We start from the raw sequence: 20509 nt of genomic DNA, 5'->3' as shown, positions 1-20509 counted from the left end.
GTGTATATAATTATCCTATTTGGTCAAGTTGGTGTGAGTAGACTGAAAAGGACTCTGTGCATGTATACATGGAACTCTGAAGACAGCAACACCTTTCAGGGCTGGTCAGTTTTATACTCCAAATGATGGCTGATGGAAGCACTGTGGGAAAGAGATCCCTCATTTAAAATTTAAGGAGCAAACAAACCCATGGACAGTCTGAACTAATGAATGTTTTAATAAGCATTTTGCTACTGTCAAATATTCAATCATCTGCTAACAAGTTACTGTAATGAACACATAAGAGTTGTCCATTGCGAGGGGCATGAGCTGGCCAACATCAGTGAGCTAAAATCCTCAAAACATTCTCCTCTAAGTCATCCACCAGTGTGTGGTTCTGCCATACTACTAGGTACTGGGGAAGGGGTGGGAGACTTGCCCCAGTGTGTTGACAGTCCAGGCAGGGAAAACTGTTAAAACACGTACGCATGTCTCTTTGGCTTGTTTCCAGTATTTCCTTGATCTAGAAACCTCATCTAAACTCTTAAAGAGATAGTAAGTTAATGATGCTGGTTCAGTGGGTTTGGCTGCCCTGGTCAATGAACACATTTAACCTTGTATTCCAGTTACAGAAGATTTCTGTGGATTGTTCACACTGAGGGTTTGAGGGATTTTTTTGGTTTGGTTTTAGTTTAAATTTTGAGTTAATCTCCCTGCCAGAAGGTTTGCTCCCAGATCCTTTCTGTCCTTTCAGTTCTTCACAAGACCCAGGGAATATTTGCCCACAGAAAACACATTGATTTGAATATTCCTTTGATGATGGTCCTTGAATCGTATCAAGTCCGGGGCAAAAGCCACAATAAGGGATCATGGTGGTTGGGAGGTTTCCCAAGGACTCCATGCCTTAGTGGGTTAAAATAAAGCAAAGATGCCCCTTAACTGGAAACCCCTTGTGCTATCTAAAAAGCTTCCCCCATAGAATGGGTTTTAGAATCCCAAGAAAGTGGTGTTTGGAGGATTATAGAGCTCATCTGGTCTAGTCCACTGGACTAGGTGAACAAACTTAATCATATAAGCTCTGCTTATATCACAGAGAATTAATTCTATTTCAGAAAAAGAAGAGGATTAGAGAACATGGGGCAAGGGGAATTGCCCTGGGGCTTTCAAGATACTAAAATGGTTACAAAATATGCAATTTATAATAACTGAAAAGAGCTGTGTAATGCTGGGTCTCATGTCTGCTCCTCCCAAAAGGAGAAAATCGCAAATCGTTAATAACTCCCCTTCTTTGACTCTTCTCTGTGTTGTATCATTTCCCAGTTACCATGATTATGCTGACGGTGCCAGTTTCTTAAAGGCTCAGCTATAAAATACATGGGCTAATTGTTGAACAGAACCGGAGAGCTTTTAGACCACAGTGATACAACCCTTTTGGTCATGCTCTGTTATGCCTACATCATAGGGTTTGTACAACTCCAGCTCAGGCCTTAAAATACTGAAATAAATTAATTCCTTTAGTTAGATGTAAACATCACATCACACCCCAGAAGGGGCCAGAACGGACGTTTCTGGTTCATACTTTCAGTCCAGGGCAAAGAGAGATACTTGCCTGTAAATATCACCAACCATAATCTGAATTCTCTAATTTCAGAAACCCATTCTTCCAGCAGAGTAATATTTATAGAAAATGAAATTTGGGTTTTCAGTTATGCTAATTCTCTTTCATAGTCAAATGCTACATATATTCCAGAAAATGTTTACAGAATTTTCCCATATTTCTAAATAAATACATAAAAGAAGTTCTGAAATATACACATTTGAAAGATGACTTCGCACACACCAAGTTAATCCCAGATGTTTTACATTCTGAATTTCTCAATAAATGAATAACATGCTAGGAAAGCAAACACGGGCTGACACTATTTAGTCTAAGTTTTTTAAATGGTATAACATGTGTAGCTAAAAATAATTTTCAATAACTACATTTCACTAGTAGCAGTTATTAAAGAATTGAAAATTAGCATTTGTAGGGTTCACACTGATTCTTAGAAATGTGGTCTTTAGGATGATTTTAATTGTTTTGGGTTTCTCACAACCACATGGCAGCAAGAACGCTTATCTTCTATCTTCTGAGTTTTGTATATATATGTGTGTGTGTGTGTGTGTGTGTATACACACACAAATTCATGTGACAAACCCATGATCCCAGTTCACTGCCACAAGTGCTCATTAACAAGCCTCACAGCCCCACAGTCAGTTCTGCGAGCTTTGAACCAGTTCCAGAACGAGGGCTACAACAAATGGCAGCCTGGCCTTTTCACTTCTTCCATTTCTTACATTTGAAAAAAAAAAAAAATTGCAAAAACTCCCAAAGACTGCTCCTTTCATACCTTTTATCTCCTTTATAAATTGATAATATTCACTCATTAAATCTCAAATTTTGCTACATTCTTACGTAATGCTTAATTCTCTTCTTCTCTGGGCTTGGCTTGTGAAATGTCTTTAATTAAAAAAGCTAAAAGCACTCTAAATCTGGATGGCATACTCATTTCCAGGGCATTCAGGCATGTTGTCTAATTTTAAAACTCTGACAGGATACATGTAAATTTATGCAAGTTTCATAAAAGTCACAATTTCCTCCTTGAATTCAAGCTAAAGAAAATGCCCCTAAGCTCTTTTCAAAGCTGTTTGTTTTACTGGAAAGCTCATTTTGCCCATTGTGTTGGAGGTGATTATTCTTAAGAATATCTAATGTCAGAGTCCCATCAATCCACTGGGAATTAAGGAGTTGCATTTCCCTACTATTGATCAAATAGGCTCTTTGACCACTATTTTATGGCTCTTAAACACAGATGGGGGAGGGGAGGGGAAAATATTATTATGCAAATTATTTTGGTTGACAGTAATTAAGAAATTATATGTTAAGAAAATCAGTCATTGTTCACATGAGTCATTAACGTGTTTTCATTCTTTGTAAAACTTTCTGGCACGCCCTTCCTTTCTTGCTTTAAATAAGCAAGGACTGGAAAATATGCATAGTATTTGGAACCCAAGGGAGTGACATATTAATTCAAAGTTTGCTTGGAAGTGTAGCTTTGTGGAAACTCAGACGTGTTCCCATCCTTTTTGTTTCTACCACCCTTCACCCAAGACGTCTCTCCACAATGTTCGGGTCTCCTCTCTGAACGGTAAGGCTGGGTCTTCAATGGGCTGGGCTCTCCTCAGGCCTAGAAGACCCAGTGATTAGGAAATCTATATGAAAAACCACAGAGTGGAGGAATCAAAACCAGCTCAGCCATAGGCAGTTAATCAGTCCCTGCTAATTCTATTGCTCCCTAGAAGCAAATCTTCACTCTGAATTAGACCTTTGCCAAAGTTTGTTCTGGAAAGGTCTTAAATCCACAGGAGAGAGAATAACAGGGAAGGATGGGAGGCTAAGTGAGACAGGCTCCCTCCTGAATGGCTGGGACACCTTCAAGTGAACTCAGGTTCGCTTACAAATTGCCGATCCCTAAAAGAGCACAAACTAAAATTACATTTGTTTTTACTGAAAGACAGCTTCAAGTGCTGACATGTCATGTATGACATGTGATACATAATAATACTCTTAAAGCAGTTCTGACATAATATCTCCGGCGGCCTAATAACCACAGATGATTGCTTTAGTTAAGAACTAGCCAGAAGCAAAATAGATCCATGTAAAAGTAGCTTGAACCATAAATACCTCAACAATATTTTATGTCACTTTGTAAAAGTTAAAGGAGTCCTATAATAATTAACAACAAAAACGCCATGCTCTTTACTATTGTGTGTTGGTTGTGAAAGGTTATTTCATGGTCCCGAGGCTGCCAGTGCCGTAAATTACGCAGGCACCAAGAAGCATTAAGGAGAAATAATAGCAATTTAAACGAAGGTTGACGTAATTCATGATAAACAGTCATTGGAAAATATTACAATGTTGTCTTTTTTGAGTGGGTTTAATCAGAAGAATGTGACCATATTCTAACATAAACCACTTCTCTTTTCCATTGTGCTAGCACTTGGAATGTTGGCAAGCACCCTAGCTGCAAGGTTCTTATTCACAGTAATTGCTGAATCCAGAGCTCTAACACCTCCAGGGAACCTAACAATGTAAATTTGGTATTCTGATTGATGGATGGAGCTTCCAAGACAAAGCTCAAAAGCTCTGGGCTGCCCGGTGGTCCAAAAGAGGGGCTGAAACTTGAGATGCATGTAGCCAGGATGCCTTAAAGAATACATTTCAAAAAGATGGCTAAATGGTGCAAACATGGAAGAATGACTTTATTGCCACATCTAATAGAACCCTGAGATGTGGTATAAATCCAGCAGGCTTTCTGATAAAAGTAAACCTTTGTCAGATTGTTCTGGGGAACTGTAGATATAGCAACACATGAAGAAGCAAATATGATGAAGACCAAACCTGCCAGTTCTCAATAATGCGAAATATCGCCGGGTCAGGGTCACAAGACATGATCACAAGATATGGTGACCAACCAGATGTTTGTATCTAAACCCAAAGAATTGTTGCCTTTAACATGGGAGCCGGGAGAACTGGTGCCAAGATGGCAGAGTAGAAAGACTCACTGCTCACCCTCTCCCACAAATACACCAATAATTACATTTACAAACCCACTGAATTACACAGAACACTGACTGAACTCTGGCCGAGTGTCTCCTGCTTCAAAATATACGAGGATTCTCACAAAATCCAATAAACATACTGTATAGGACAAGGAACTATATTCAATAACTTGTAACTTATGGTGAAGAATATGAAAAGGAATACATGTATGTTTATGCATGACTGAAGCATTATGCTGTATACCAGAAATTGACACAGCATTGTAAACTAACTATACTTCAATTTAAAAAATACATGTATATATGGAAAAAATATGGGTAGGGGGAGAAGAATTCTGTGCATAAAAACTTTTTAGGGGAAGGTTAAAAAAAAAAAAGTTCAGGAACATGTAACATGGAGACTGGGCAATATTTACCTCTCTGGAATCTACCCAGTCTTTTACGGTATAAAGAGAATAATGATATTGCTGTTATAACTGCAAAGCCTTCCGGTGCAGAGTTCATTTAAAAGTCTTTAAGCCAACTATTGATTATCTGTGTCGATGAAGGAAGGCAAGGATAAAAGAAAACACAGAAAAGCCAATAGCTTATTTTTCCCACTGGCTTCTATTTCATTCATGATCTATTCTTTCCAAAGGCCATTAAGAGCAGCAGAAGTGATTTCATTTTTTCTTCCTCTCCTTTTCTCTGCCAACTTTCGGGTGGAGGTGCTAATGAGCTGGAATAAACTGAAATGAAGGCAGCGGGGCCTTCCTGGGAAGTCAGGGACTTGGATAATCTACATAGTGGGGCCCCTGTCCCGATAATCAAAAATTAATTGCCACCTTCCAAAGATGATTTAAAATATCCATTACATAGCAAAACAGGCTATTTTTGACTCTAGATCTCTTTTTCCAACTGAGTCTATTTAAATAGTCCCAGAGGTCAAATATCTGGCCACTCCTTTGAAAATATTCTTTCAAAATATGATAAATGGCTTTCTATGGCATTTGTACTAATAAAAACGTATTTTATCTCCTCTTACCACACAAACCTTACTTTCTCTAAATAGCCCATTGCGAACATTATCAGTGAATTTTGCTCAGTGTACAAATATTTTATGTATTACAATGAGTAGCAGAACGCAAAACTTGCAAATATTTATTTTTAGACATATGGGAAAAAAAGCAATTAGAGCTAAAAATGTGAAGAATGAAGAGCTCACTTAGAAGCAATTACATTGGACATGCAAACTGTTCTGCCATCAAACTTTTATTCAGATGCTGTAGAGCATATTAAGAAATATCGCTTGCACATAAAAAAAGAAAACATTATTTCACAACTGAAAATATCCAATCACTATAAACAACATCTGGGGGTCATTAATAACTTACTCTGCAGCTGAATTAGCCAAGTAATAAGTAGCCTGACTCAGAATTCCTAAATTTCTATTTTTGAAGAAAAAACAAAACATGACTTATATTTGCAAGTATGGATGTCTCTGGACATTTTACTTGAGTGTACAAACGTGTGTGAGCCGAATGGTTGATTTGTGTACACATGATGAGGCACATGCTGTTTACACATCGATCACTACCTCCCCTTCAGTGGTGTCCTGTTTTTGTTTTGAGGGAGTTTAAAATTGTAATATTGAGTTCCCTCTCTTTGTGCAGAGCCTTGTATGTAATTAGCATATTTTTCAGACTGGTAAGAATCTGACCATAAGCAGCATCTGAGAAGCTTTCCATTCCAAACTACTACAAAGCCTTTTGTACGTAGCCTCATAACACATTTTAAGAACAGGCACACTGTTCAAATATACCAGCCCTAAGATAAAAGAACTAACAATTTTACTGCCACACAGCCACTGTACTAAAACACCCTAAATATTTATACTAATACGAGTTGAAAATAGTGTCAGAGAACAATGCCAAAATATTTCCTCCACTCATTAATAGCAACAGTCTTTGGGAAGACAGATGCCAAAAAGCCAGCACTTTCCTAACTCACTGGGCCCCATGATACTGTCTGTTATCATTATAGGTTTTATAGGGAGTCAACAGACTGGTTGATTAATGGGCAAAGGTAAATAGTCTTTAAGATGATCGTGTTTACGTTTTTTTTTAATGTTTCTACAATCTCTCTCTGAAAAGTACCAAATTTTGACTGTAAATGCACAATTCAATGTCTCCAGAAACGGTGGTCTCCCAGTGAAATGGCGCCTGACAATTAGAATGCTTTTTATTTCTTAGCAGTACGTATAAAAATGCTGTGTATCACAAACAATGTTGTCTTAGATTTGATGGAATACAGTTCCACGTTGTTTGGTCTGTATCAGGGGCCAGCAGATTCTTTTGGAAAGGGTCAGAGCATAAAGATTTTCAGCTCTGTGGGGCACGCTCAACTCCGCTGTTGTGGCACAAAAACAGCCACAGATAAGATGTAAGAGCGTGAGTGTGGCATGGCAGTGTTCCAGTAAAACTCTACAGAAAGGTGACCAGCCAGATGGGGACGGTGGGCGTCGTGTGCCCTGTGTAAGCTGGACGGTCAACAGCAACTAAGAGAATGGGCTTGGCAGGGCACACGGATGGAGCACCGGGCCTGGTGCTACACCTGCTGCAGGCACAAACCTCATCATCACCTGCAGTCTTCCCTGCCTAACAGCTCACTGACCGCAGTGCTCAGTACACACCAGGTAACGCGGAGGCCACTGAGCACATGTAAACTCACAGAAGTCACCCAGTGGACATAGTTCAGGGCGGGAAACGAGGACTGTGCAGGTGAACGCGGAGAATGCAGTTGGCTACCCCTGCAGGAACATTTTTTTTTTTCCAGTCCTTTTTTTGTCAAATATTTTTAGCACAAGATGGATTCTATAATTATTATTTAAGTGAATTAGAGGAGTCGCCAGTTTACTAAAAAGAGCAGAACCCTGTTAAGGACACCCACTGTCAAGTACACAGAGCTGGGTTCGAACCCGAGAGCCACCACTTAATGAGCTCAGTGGGGTGACTTCCTTATACAGATCTGAGCCTCAGTTCTTTCACCTGCAAAACTGGGATAACAGTATCTACCTCAAAGTATTGTTGTGAGAATTTAAGGAAATAATGCACATAGTAAGTGCTCAGTAAATGGTAAAGTTGGCTTCAAGCCTTTTACTGAAGCCTTAACTATATTAAACACACATGATTCATTAAATGGATCTCATTCAGGGACATAAACTATATTTAGTCACCTAAGATAGTGCCTGATACATAGTACTCTCTCCATATAATAAAAGTGTGAGATATTGTTACTACATTTTTCAATTAACTGGAGTTCTCGGGAAATGAGCTGTCCTAATTAATGAAATATAAAGTTCACAGAGAATCATTGCAAATCATTATTTGTGTCACTGAAAGAATGCAAGTATGTGAGAATGGAAGGGATCTTAAAGAGCATACAGCCTAGAGGTTCTTAATCTAAGGCTTCACATAGTCTATGAATCCTGGAAAACATATGCAGAATTTTCTATATTTGCTAGATGTGTTAATTTTTGCTAATAACATTGTTCAGAGTCCTGCTGATGAAATTTTTGTGAGAAGAAGATTCATAGCTTTCACCAGATTCTCAAAGGGGGCTGAGATCCCAAAAAGCTGAAAAATCTAGTCCAACCTTCTGTTTTACAGTAAGACATGGAGTTAACTGAGTTGCCAAAGCTCCCTATTTAGTGTGAGGGTCGCATTTGAACCCAGTCGCATTGCAACCTCCAGTCCTCTCTAGTTCATTGTGCTTTTTTTTAATTTCTCAGTCATTAACAGTACTAGAGTGTACCCTCCAGCATCACATCATGGCTCTGCGCTTTTACTTAAGCCATGGCCTTTTACCTGGACCTGCTGCCTAAGGCACATATCCTATTTTCTGCTGCTACTTCCTGCCACACTGTGACACTCATGTAGGCACCCGTTACAGCCCCGTGGTTCCTCCATCACACCTGGACAGAAGCAATTAAGGAAGAAGGAGCAGACGGTAATAACGACTTTGTCCACTTCCATTCTCCACTACCACTGCCACTGACTCCAACTAGAGGCATTCCTACCACACTGAGTCTCAATCTTAAGTGTGCATAAAGTAATTAAAATACTGATAACAGGACATTACCCATTCAAATTCAGGAGGTCTGAGAGTAAAAATCAAATTTTTACTCAGTTCTTCAGATGACTGATGATGAGGTGAAATTCTCTGCCTAAGCCCACTTTCTTGCCTCAGCCCAGTATTCATGGAAGAAATGTTTTGCTGTTGTGCTTTAGAGCAAGGCATAAACCTGGGTCTCCATTCTGAACTCTGGTTCTCAGTATCCTCAACCACAGCTGTGGAAGGTTCAGTAGACAGAGCTGATTGTGAACTAAGTCCGTAGCAGCCTCTGATTATCTGGTATCTCTGCTATTCATAGAAGGAAAATAACTTTGGCAGTAAGGGATTCCTGGAATTTATCCTAAAGAAGCCATCAAAATGCTGATTTTTTATATACAAAGATGTTCATTACAGTGTTAATTATACATTACAGCAACAAAACAAAACCCTGGGGGAAACACTCTAAACTTCTAATAAAAAGGGATTATGTAAACTCTGATAAATTCACTTTATGTAGTATTACACAACCATTAAAATGGTGTCTATAAAAATGTTTATAATAATATGAGAAAAAGTTTATTTTATAACAACTAAAATTTTAAGATATGACTGCATATATAAAATGTTCTTAATAAAAAATGCTTTGGAGAAAGACTGGAAGGTAATAGATAAACACTGATGAGATTATTGGTGCTACTGAGCGAGGCAATATCCAAGAGTGGATAAGCATACCAGCTTTGAAGCCAGACAGACCTGAACTGGAATCCAGTCTGACCACTTACTAGCTGTGTGGCTGGGAGCTCCTGTAAAATTTCTGAGAGTCTGTCTCCTCCCCTGTGAACTGATGGTGAATGTGGGCCTCCTTATAGGGGTGCTGTAAAGATTAAGCAAGAAAATGTATGTAAAGGAGCTTAGCATAAGGCCTGACATATGGTCCATGCTCACCGAAGAGTGGCAATTATTATTAATATACTTGTACTTTTCAAAATGGAAATAATTTCATAATGAGAAAAATATTTTCAAAAATATAAGCTGTTTTTTACTATTTACTTTTTTTTCCTTCTTGAAATATTGTACAAAGGGCATGAGGGATGGGAAGCATCTGGTTAACTGAAGGTTCTGGTTATTGGGGTTTGCTGCATCTAATCTCGCAGCTCTGTGTGTGCGTGACCCTTCAGCACTGGGTCACACAGCCATGGGGGAGCATTACAGGCACAGGGGTGAGAAACTCATGCCCAAGTCCCACTGAGGTCCTGCCACTGCACTAATGTTTAGCCACTGACTGTCTTGATCAATTCAACTGCCCAACGGGGCCAGTGACACCTGTCCCCTTGGTTACACAGAGTTGTTCAGAGGTAAGGCATCGAAGTCCTTTGAGAAGTCTGAGGAACACTCTTCCATGTGAAGGACACTCCTCTCACGAGGTGTGGATGGCTGGGCCGAGGATGGAATGAGCACTTACCGGGGTTGGCAGGGGTGAGACCACACTCGGCATTTCTCTGAGGCCACCTCCTCAGCTCGGGCAGATGACCTTGGCACCAAGGGTCAGCAAGCCAATTCAAAGAGGCCTTGAATAGTCCCTGTTTGTTCAAGTCCTGACACACATCGGCTTCCTTTCTTTCAAGAACTATGGGATAGAATGTGCTCTCCAGAGCAGCAGACCTGTCATCTGTGCTACAATAAAAACAAACCTCAAAAGAACCAGCAACTATACTCTAGCAGGGCACTGACCTCTGCCCATCCCTTCTGAAAGCACGTGTGCTGGGGATGGGGCAGTGGTCAGTGCCCTGCTAGAGTATAGTTTCTGACACTGCATGGGATATCTTTGTTAAAATATTTTATCTCCTGTTTTTAAAGACCTAACGTTCATGTCTGGGACTGTGAAGAAAAACGTGTGACCTCCTAAACCCTGAGTGTGGTGCAAGCGCCTCAACCAGGATCCTCTGCGGAACTCTCCTGGAAGCCAGAAGACCTCATCCCCACCCATGGACAACACAGAGGAAGCCACCGACCCACGAAGTATCCTTGGGGCATGAGTGCCATTCACCAAGTGATCTTCCTAGTAATGAACGTTATACTGGCTAGGCCTTTTCTTTCCCAGCACTTCCTGATAAGTCTCTGGCCTGAACTGTGACCTATCTATACTATGTATGTTCCAGAGCCACAGAGCCCACATTTAATTAGAACTTGCCAAAGTCCTGTATGCTAATAGCCCCGCTACTGGTTCCTTGATTTCCACAATGAACTCTGGTACCTGTGGGTTAGAGGCGGCAAAGGTGGATGCACTGACTTCTGGATACAGGCTACCATCTGCCCTATTTTAAGGATGCCCCTTGCCTTCCTCAGGAAGTGCACCCTAGGTTGTGCAGACTCCAGGGCCTGTTAAGCATCATAACAGATGCACAGTCTTCAGCCAGAGACACTGACCAATTAGTGAAGGACATTCCTCTAGTCTGAAAAGGTAAGTAAACTTTGAGAGAAACCTGGCTCCTCTGAGCTAGACACTTTCCTCTGAGAATTTAACCAACTGGCAATGAACAAAAGCTTAAATATTGATGTCAAGAAATATCTGACTTAAAGAAAGGCAACAAGATGATGGAGATTTGAAGCCCTCTGGAATCTAGCGGAGTTTTTATATCATTTCAACAAACATATGTTGATACAAAGATGAGTAAGGCATGATTCTTACCCCCATAGGAGCTTAGAATTTAGTGGAGAGAAATGCAATTGAAGTTGTTAACTTTAATATCAAGCAGAAGGAAAAAAATAACTCTGGAAAAGCACTGAGTAACACAGAGGGGACAAGAGCAAAGGGTCCAAGGTGATAATTCTGAAGCTACTCTTTCAGCCTAGAAGTAGCCTTTAAACAGCCAAGAAATCAAGCAGGCATCTCATCCTTTACTCCCTACTGTGAAGTTGGTGCCTCTTTCCTTTTCTTTCTTATAGACCCATGGGAACATTTCTAATTTAATAAGAGACAAGTTGACTTTTCCTCCAAGATGCTTCCTCTGGGTCCTAACCACAATGGGGCCTGTGAGAGAAAGACTCAGGACCACATGTTGCCTCAGTAGAAGGTGACATCTTCTAGGAAGAGAAAAAGGGTTTTGCTTGTGGAGGCTGTTTTTCTGTCTACGCTGAAAGCTAAAAATGGCAAAGGAAAAAAACCTCTTTCTTTGAGCTTTCAAAGTCCAGAGTAGTTCCACCTCCTCACCTGAAATAACTTCCTCCTTTTTGAATCCCTCAAAGTCCAGTTGAAGCTCCACTTCCTCTAAGAGGCCTCCCCTGACATCCGGGCCCTCCTTCATGCATCCTTTATCTTCAGTGGCCCCTAGAGTTTGACCTCCTCAGTTAGCCCTTTGCAGACTGCCCTGCAGTGTCCATTATGTGGCTTTCCCACTTGCAAAGCTTGGCAGATATCGTCTCTTTTGAACTTCAGGATAACTCCAGGCTCTTAGCTCCATGCTCCTCTCACTTTGTGGTAGAAAAGTGTGACCATCCACAGGGGTCAGCAGACTAGGCGAGGAAGGTGCTCACTCTAATTTCAGCAGCATGCTTGGTCCGTGACCCTGCGGTAACTGGGTTACCATAAGATTGCTCACAGGTCAAAGGCGAGATTGTTAAAAGGATCACAGATAATATTGGTAGTAACCACTGCTCCAAGTCTTATCTCAACCAACTTGATTTTTAAGTGTCTTGAGAACAGAGACCAAGATCCCAACAATGCCTGCAGCTCTGACTTACAGCCGGTCTCAATGAATGAATAAGCACCCAATAAGCATTCGAACGCACCAATCTTTTCTGCCCAAGTCTCATGTTCTGTAGCACACCAAGATGGCACCTGGAGAGCCAGAAAGGCCGTTCAGAGAGGCAAGTCTTAGGGAGAGAATTTCTAGGCAACTTCCAAAGGGAGCATAAAGCCCAGATGATGGGATCAAGGCCCAGGCCAGCCAGCAATGAGATTTCCTGAGCAGGCAGCACAGCTGGCTCTTGAGCTGAGAGCTTGGCTACTTTGCCTCCTTTGAAAACCCATTACCAAATCATGGCAAGTGAAATTTAATTTTAAAAAGGGAAATGATTTATGTGCTACAGGAATAAAGAAGTGACAAAAGCAGAAAAGCTTGCATACATTTCATTTCTTGAAATTAGACCTATAATTTTTTCATTTAAAAAAAAGGATGCCAAGTTGGGAAAGCCAGTGCATTCTAAGCAGAAAATTACAGAGAGGTGTATAATGAAAGTTCTGTCAGCATAGCAATCCCATGTCTTAAAAAGAATCCAGGAGAACACAGGGCAGATTACTACCGACTCCTTCAACTAAGTAGCCACAACCCTTAAAAGACTCTATGCTCACATCTGCTTCTCTGATGAGATGAGAGGAGAAGCCAACGAGAGACTTGAGCAGGGAAGTGATCACTCTGGTTAGTGTATTGAAAAGAGACCAAAGGACAGCAAGGGCTGAAGCAGGGAGATGGTGTATCACAGACCAGAGAAGACAGGGGCTGGCATCAGAGTGTATTCATCCTTATCCAGTGATTTGCAGCTTTTGAATCTTTATGACCATTCTCTTTCTTAACCACTGCTACACATTCCAATCTCTATATCCTACAGAGCTTATTTTATGTTCATTATCTAAAGACCTGGTAGTCAGTTATCTGTTTCCTGTCAGCCTGATGATCTCTGGAAGTCTGAAAGATCTTTCTGAGCCAGGTCCAAGCTGAGAGGCACTCCGGTGTGAGAGTTAACAGTGTGGATACTGAGCCACACTGTCTAGGTTCAAGCCCTGGTCTTCCCACTTGCTAGCTGAGTAATGTTACTGTGCTTAAGTGTCTTCATCTGTAAAATGGCAGAGAGCAGTGATATTGACACACAGTATGAGCGGATCCACTCACTCATTTAACCAATATTTATTACACGCCTACTATGTGCCAAGTATTGAAAAGACAGAAAAGTTTCTTGCTCTTAAAGAGATTACATTATAGTATGGGTGGGGAAGGGAGAGACAGACTAAAGCATGTTAAAAAAAAAAAAGTATAGGAGCTAATTTCTGATAGTGATGAATTATAGGAAGATAATTATATGTTGGGTGATGGGATAGAGCCGGATTTGTGGAAAGGGGGAGGTCAGAGAAGACTTCTCTGGGGAGAAGACATCTGAGCTGAGGTTGGAATGATGAGAAGCCAGACCCATGATATCTGTGGAAACACATTCCAGGCTGAAGGACAAACAAACGAGTATTTCTGGAATGAATGGATGTCGAATGAGTTTGAGTAGTGTACTATACCTCATTTTCTCTAGCAGCCTGTATAGGTATATAACCATTTTGAGGGTGTTTTTGGAGGAATCACTGAGGGCCTGATATGTGGTTAAGGTTGTGTTGGATGCAAGAGGTTCAGGAAGGTTCAGTTGACAATGAGTACTTAAACAGTACATGCCATGTACCATCTAAGTGCTTTAAGTCATTAACCCATTTAATCTTCACAACAACCCTACAAGGTATGGTCCATGGCTGTCCCACATTTTGCCAATGCCCTTCCCACATACCGCACTGTAAGCTCCTTAAGAGTGGGGAATTTTTCTGTCTTGCTCACAACTGTGTGCACAGGGACAACGGTCCTTGTCACGCTGTAGGTATTTAATAGATACTGGTGAAACGCATGAGTGGATAAGGGCATTGTGTGTCTCAGGTACTGTGTTGGGCTCTAGGCATCCCCAGACATCCTTACATACAGTCCAAGGAACCTAAATCAATCCAATTTCCCTGACAGGATAGAATGAAGAGGTTTAGAGAGAATATTCATCAAGAGGATTTTAAAAATTAAGTGAGTACGGACTTATTCTGGATCTCATTCCACAAACCCTACCCCTAACTAGCACTTTTGCCTGTGATTTTTTCAATAACCTGGCTCTTTCCTATAGATTGTGTGTGTGTGTGTATATATATTTTAATTGATAAAAATATATATTGCCCTAGAAAGGAATATGTTGATCTTGCTAATGTAATGGGATATAGCTTTTTTGCTTTTCCAGATGAAATGCTAAGTGAAATACTAACCAATACAGACACACATCCTTTCTTCTGGGGTCAACAAGAGGTTACTGAACCCGAGTCCAAGCAGTTTTTAACAACCTGTTGAGTCCACTCAGCTGCAAAAGGAATCCAGCATTATTTTAAAATATCCTTTCAGGTTCCAAAAATAGAAAAGAAATCCACTAATCCTATCCATTCCATATATCATGACTCTGTCAATTAATTTACAGTAGCAACATAAAAACCCAAAAGAGATGAGACCCTAGCTTCCAACACCTCTGCCCAAGAAGCCTGTCCTCCAGCCCTCTTTGTGTCTTACTGTCCTGGAGGACAAAGCCACATGTTAACGGTAATGTCCTATAGGACACATCCTACACATCTCTACCAGCAGAGTTTTTTGGGTTTGATGAACTTAACATCCTCTCTGTCCCTGCTTTGGCAGCATATGCAATAAAGAGAAGGTACCAAGCATGGCCTTCATTAGACCGTTCCCTAATGACAAACAGAACCTCTAGAAAATGTCCAAGACAGAGCAGCCCTCCAAGTGAGATCTCTGAAGGTTAAGGTCTTCTGCAGAAACAGAATATACCAGAAGCCCAACTCCTTTCTCACTTTACTTCAATTAAAGAGAAACATCTGCCTTGTTATCATTTGGGAGGTTGGTGGGCACCGCAGGCAGGAGGCAGGGAAAGCCTGAGTGTGGACAGGGGCCAGGAACAAAGCCATTTGATCACTGAAATCCACTGTGACCATGAAACCTACTTTGGCAAGGAAAAAAATGTTTACTCACTTACGAATTCCCATGATCCTTAACAAAACAACCGCCTTTCCTTTCACTTCCAGTAAAACGTGATGTTTAGAGGGGAAGAGGCAGAGTCCAGCTAATCCTTTACGCTTCAAAATAATTTTATACTGTCTTGGGTGTTCTTTCATAAAAAAAATCAAGGTTTCTTTCCCTCTTCTGTGTCTCTCCTTCCCTTTACTTTTTCTTCTTTTGTCTATGTCATTATTTCACCCAACAGGAAAATGGAAAGGGAAAGTTCTGGGCCGAGTCAGAAAAGCTTCTTTCAAACATATTGTAAAAAGTAAAAACTTTTCTTTTCCATTCAGGTCCTAGTAAGAGCCTCAGAGCCTTAGGAAAATGGTTCCTTTTTTATTCAAAGAGCAAGATCAGTTTAGATGACGACCTACATCTGTCTGAGGTCTAAGACTGTAATAGAAACCAGGAGAGAATCTTCATTTACCAAGAGAATTTTTTTTTTTTTTAAATCAAGTGGATACAGACTTATTCTGAGCCCAGCAAGTGGGCTGTTACTACTGAATTTTATAGATGGGACAAGGGAGGGACCTTACGTCACTTGCCCGGAGGCACAACAAATCAGACGGCTGAGCCTTGATTAAACCTGGGCTGTTTGCCTATAAGCCTAGCACTCTTTTTACTGTGCCACGCTGTCCAACCGCCCCCTGCCTCTCAGCCCCTGAGCAGAATGTATGTTTTAATACGGATGTAGCCAACTTCTCCCAGAAGATCAGAGCTCATGGCATTCTACACGTGGACCAAACACCAAGATGACAGTTCATCTCACCTCTGTTCTTGTCAGGTGATTTACCACATCCTTCCTTTAACCCCATCCCATTCCTTGGTCAAGAAACACGAGCACACCCATGCACGCACACACACTCACACACACACACCATCTGCCAAAGAAGTTTGAAGTACGACTTATGTCTCTTTGCAATTCAAAACTCAAACCAAAATAAACCGCATTTTTATTATTTCTTAATGAACTATATCTTAATCCATTTAGCCTCACCCACCTTACAAAACTGATTTCATCTCATTTATGTTGAGTCTGCCTTCCATCTCTGACAGAAGCCAATACCTTAAAGTTATCCATTTATCTACTGTACTGTGGGGTGCCTCTGTTTGGATTTAGCTGTCAACACTTCACACATGTGAAATCAATCTGTGTGATATTAATGTAAACATTGTGCATTACAAACTGGTGGACATTTTATTGTTCTACCAGGAAAAACAGACAAAACGTTTGCATGTGTGTGTCTTCCCTACAGCATAGACAATAATACAATATAAATGGCAGTGTGTGTTTTTATAAAAGAAGAATCAAATTTTAAAAAGAAGTAAAAGCAAGGTGGGAGGCATCAGAGAATGCCTTATGTTAGCAGATTCTTGACAGGACAGTGGGGGGAGGAATTATACACAGGGTCAAGATTTTTATGGAAAAAAATTGCCATTCATGATGTCACTTACCCCTCATTGTTATTATAATCTCATTTGCTAACTGCATGTGCAATACAACCAGTTTCCGTAATGCTTTATTGAGGCGTCCACTGCTTTAGTTTTAAAAATAGTCAATTCTCTTGTGCTTCTAAGAAAAGAGCACATTGCCCTTAAGAGCACTGTAACTGACAAGATGGAAGAACGCGGGCAGGATGTTGGGGTTGAAGCTTTTCAATCACCTAGCATTAATATGATTCAATTTATGCTTATGTCATAGGTTTAGACATTGTGCTGCGATGTAAGCAAGAAAGGGAGTTGAATAAAATACAGTGAAGAAAGCAGATGGTATGCTATCAAAACCCTTCAAGCCTAAAATAACCTTTCCCAAGTAAGGAGAATAGTTAATTAAGACCAGGATATATTTACTCTATTCTGAATATCTCAATGTAAATAAAAATCAAAATGACACTACTGTAATGTGGGACTAAATGATGAAATTTCATCTATTGTATTTTTCTTTAATAGTTTCTAATCAAACTTTTCATTAAACAGCTTCATCAAATTCCATGGAGAATTTATTTACAGGAACTCAGTGTAGATTTAAAAGCCTTACTTTTATTGTTCAATTAGATGTGTTATTCAGTGGACAACATTAAAACAGTGGGAAGCGGGGAGGTGTATGGGGAGTTGGGCAAGGTTGCCACACGAGCAAAGTTCATTTTCAGAGATGAACCTGGGCTGTGTGAGGAAACTGGATGGCACACTGATGAAATGCAGGGGCATCCCTACCCGAGTTAGAAAGCCCAGTTCCATTTCAAAGCCACAGCCTGGGTTTGTCCCAGCCCTGGTCCACCAACTCACAGTCATGTCCCATTGGTAGAGAGGGCACCAAGCCATTTATAAAACCCATCCAGATGGCAGGACCTCCTGAGGGTGATGACCAAGGGCAAACAAACCAAGGAGAGACCCACAGCTGACCCAGGGTGAAGGCGGCCATTCCTAACTTGGAGAGTCAGGACATGACTTTTAAATGATATAAGTGTTTCCAAAACCTTTCTAATAACCTCTCTCCCTGTTTTTAACACCAGATTCAGTCCTGCCTTTCCCATGAGGCTTTCCCTGACCCCTCGCCATGATCACCACCTCCAGCCATTGCCACCTTCTCCACCCACCAGCTTACTGCGCAAAATCCCGACCGTACTTGCTTTCTGCAACATTCACCCAATACTTAATCATTGACTTTCTTGTAACATTAGTTAACCTTTCAGGTACGTTAATCCTGTCTTCCCCAATTAGAGTTTAAATCCTCAAAACAAGCGAGGACGGTGTTTTATTCATCTTTTGAACACCTCCTTCCCTCCCACCCACACTCCATAATTCCATTTAATAGAAGAAAGCAAAAAATATATTAGTTAATAAAATAAACATTATTTAATCAGAGGAAAGCAGACACTGTCCTTTGGAGAAGGGCCTTGGAGGTATTTTATGGCAATTTATGAATTTCATGTGTCAAAGGTGTAGCTGCTAAATGCTATAAAGTCTTTGCCATCAGCTCCACCATTCATCCACCTGGTGATATGGCTAATAAAATCGGATTTTTACAGCCTAGGCATACTGTTACCTAAATTACATTTGACCAATTACTGAAGTCACCAAACGTGTGGTACAGAATATATACTGTGTAGAAAATTCATCTGTGGGCCCCCTGGCACTCGTGGTAATCTGACAGAAGTGTTTCAGTCATCTGGCAGTGTTTTATATTAGGAACATTTGTTTAATGCCAGTCACTAATTAAATTTATGTTCTTCCACCAACTGTTAGTTGGTTGGAGAAACCCAAACCTGCGTTTTAACAAACCCTTTAACCCATGTTGATTTCAAATATAACCAGTTGGGGGTTTTAAAGGAATTTCTCTGGAAATTAAGATGTATGACCAAAAGGGGAAGGTGGGTGAGGGATGTTGGGGAAGGTCTTCAAATCAGGTCAGAATAAGCTTTTTTTTGTTCACTTACTAAAATGAAATACACTAAGTGGTACCAACTATTTGGGGTACAGACAACTAAAAAAAATCGAATGTTCTAATTATCATTGGACTAGCCATCTAAAAGCTCTTTAAAGGTACCATTATTCCAAAAGAAAGCTTCCGCTTTAAGAGGCTGGAGAAGAAAAACAGCATTAAAATTAGCCATACCAGAAGAAAGTTCAGGAAAACATTCAGAAGTCACACGCTTGTGTTTGTGAGAACGTTTACAACTAATTTAGTAACTCTTAACAACCATTGTGATCGCTGTTAAATCGGAACTTCTTTCTATTACCAATTCGAGATGCAACAGCTTTGAAACTCAATGACTAATAACTCTTAAATTAGCCAAAAAGGTTAAAACACTTTTTCATTATATTACATTGTGAAACTCTAATTTTGAATAATCTTGAATGAGGGAAAGCATTCTTTCAGTTTTATTTTGTGTCAGGAATTTAGAGAGTAGCAAGCAGAATGGAGGGCTTGGGAGTAGGGGATACAGGGGAAACACACAAGAGAAGTATTGAAAAGGGAAGGTTTATAAATGCTGATCTGAAAAGAGTATTTTTTTTTAAAAAAGGTATTGGATACATTCATCTACATGAATAAAAAGGTTATGTGAATATTAAGAATGACAATAAAATCTTCTTGGAAGAAAGAAAAATAACTTGTATAAACACTATTACTCTTACAGACCAACAAGACCAGACTTGTGAAAGGCATCTGAAAAAACAGTCTGTAAGAAAAAAACAAAGTCGTATCCAATTAAACAAAGTCGTGTCCAATAAACTTGGGTCTGCATCCTCTCCTTCCTCCCTTCCTTCTTTGATCAAGATATCCCCTCCCATCATCCTCACCCCTCCTCTGCCCACACACCTACTTACAATCTCCCTCCCGCAGCAGCTAGGGGGCTGCTGGAGTCATGACTAATCAGATTGGAGAGGCCACAGTGGACTCCTGAAACCATGGTGAGGCCTGTTAATGGTTGGTTAAACAGAATAATCTGAATCTAAATAATCTGCAAATTAGTCAGCCTTGGGAAAACATTACGCAACAGAATCAAGTAATGTTCCTGCCCAAAGGGACCCCGTGCTCTCTCTATGCCAGGGGTCTCCGCCACTTCTCCACCCAGGTACCCAGGAGGGAGTTAGCGCGGTTCAGTCATCACCCTGGTCACTCTGATGGTGATTCCCAGAGAAGGGTAGGGTGAGGGCAGAGGGCGTTCTTGCCTCTATAAAAAGTATAGGAACTTGCAAGGAACAAGTTTGATGATGCACCTCCAGGGCATTCTGATATCACTGTCCAGCCTATTGAGAACCACTGGTACAATCCAATCTCTTCAGTGAAGAGATGAGAAAGTCAAGATGTGAGAGATGTGATCTCAGCCTGCCTCCAGTCATTCACGGCATCATGCAAGGTCTCCTAAACTGACGATGTGCTATCTTCTCCTCCTTCCCTTCTATCTACAGAGACACATGATCAACCAGCTAAACAGAGATGCAGATAAAGATATGTGTACACATGCCCATCTTTGATGGGCATAGTA

At 40.6% G+C, this 20509-nt stretch overlaps 1 protein-coding gene across 1 annotated transcript in view; it reads right to left on the bottom strand.

Annotated features, from left to right (window-relative positions):
• Positions 1-20509, bottom strand: part of ARID5B (AT-rich interaction domain 5B) — a 173426-nt gene that overhangs the window by 68700 nt on the left and 84217 nt on the right. The window lies entirely within an intron of this gene.

The sequence above is a fragment of the Camelus bactrianus genome, chromosome 11 (assembly GCF_048773025.1).
Source record: "Camelus bactrianus isolate YW-2024 breed Bactrian camel chromosome 11, ASM4877302v1, whole genome shotgun sequence".
NCBI lineage: Eukaryota > Metazoa > Chordata > Mammalia > Artiodactyla > Camelidae > Camelus > Camelus bactrianus.
The sequence above is the reverse complement of the archived record's forward strand: the minus strand, read 5'-3'. Positions and strand labels throughout refer to the sequence as shown.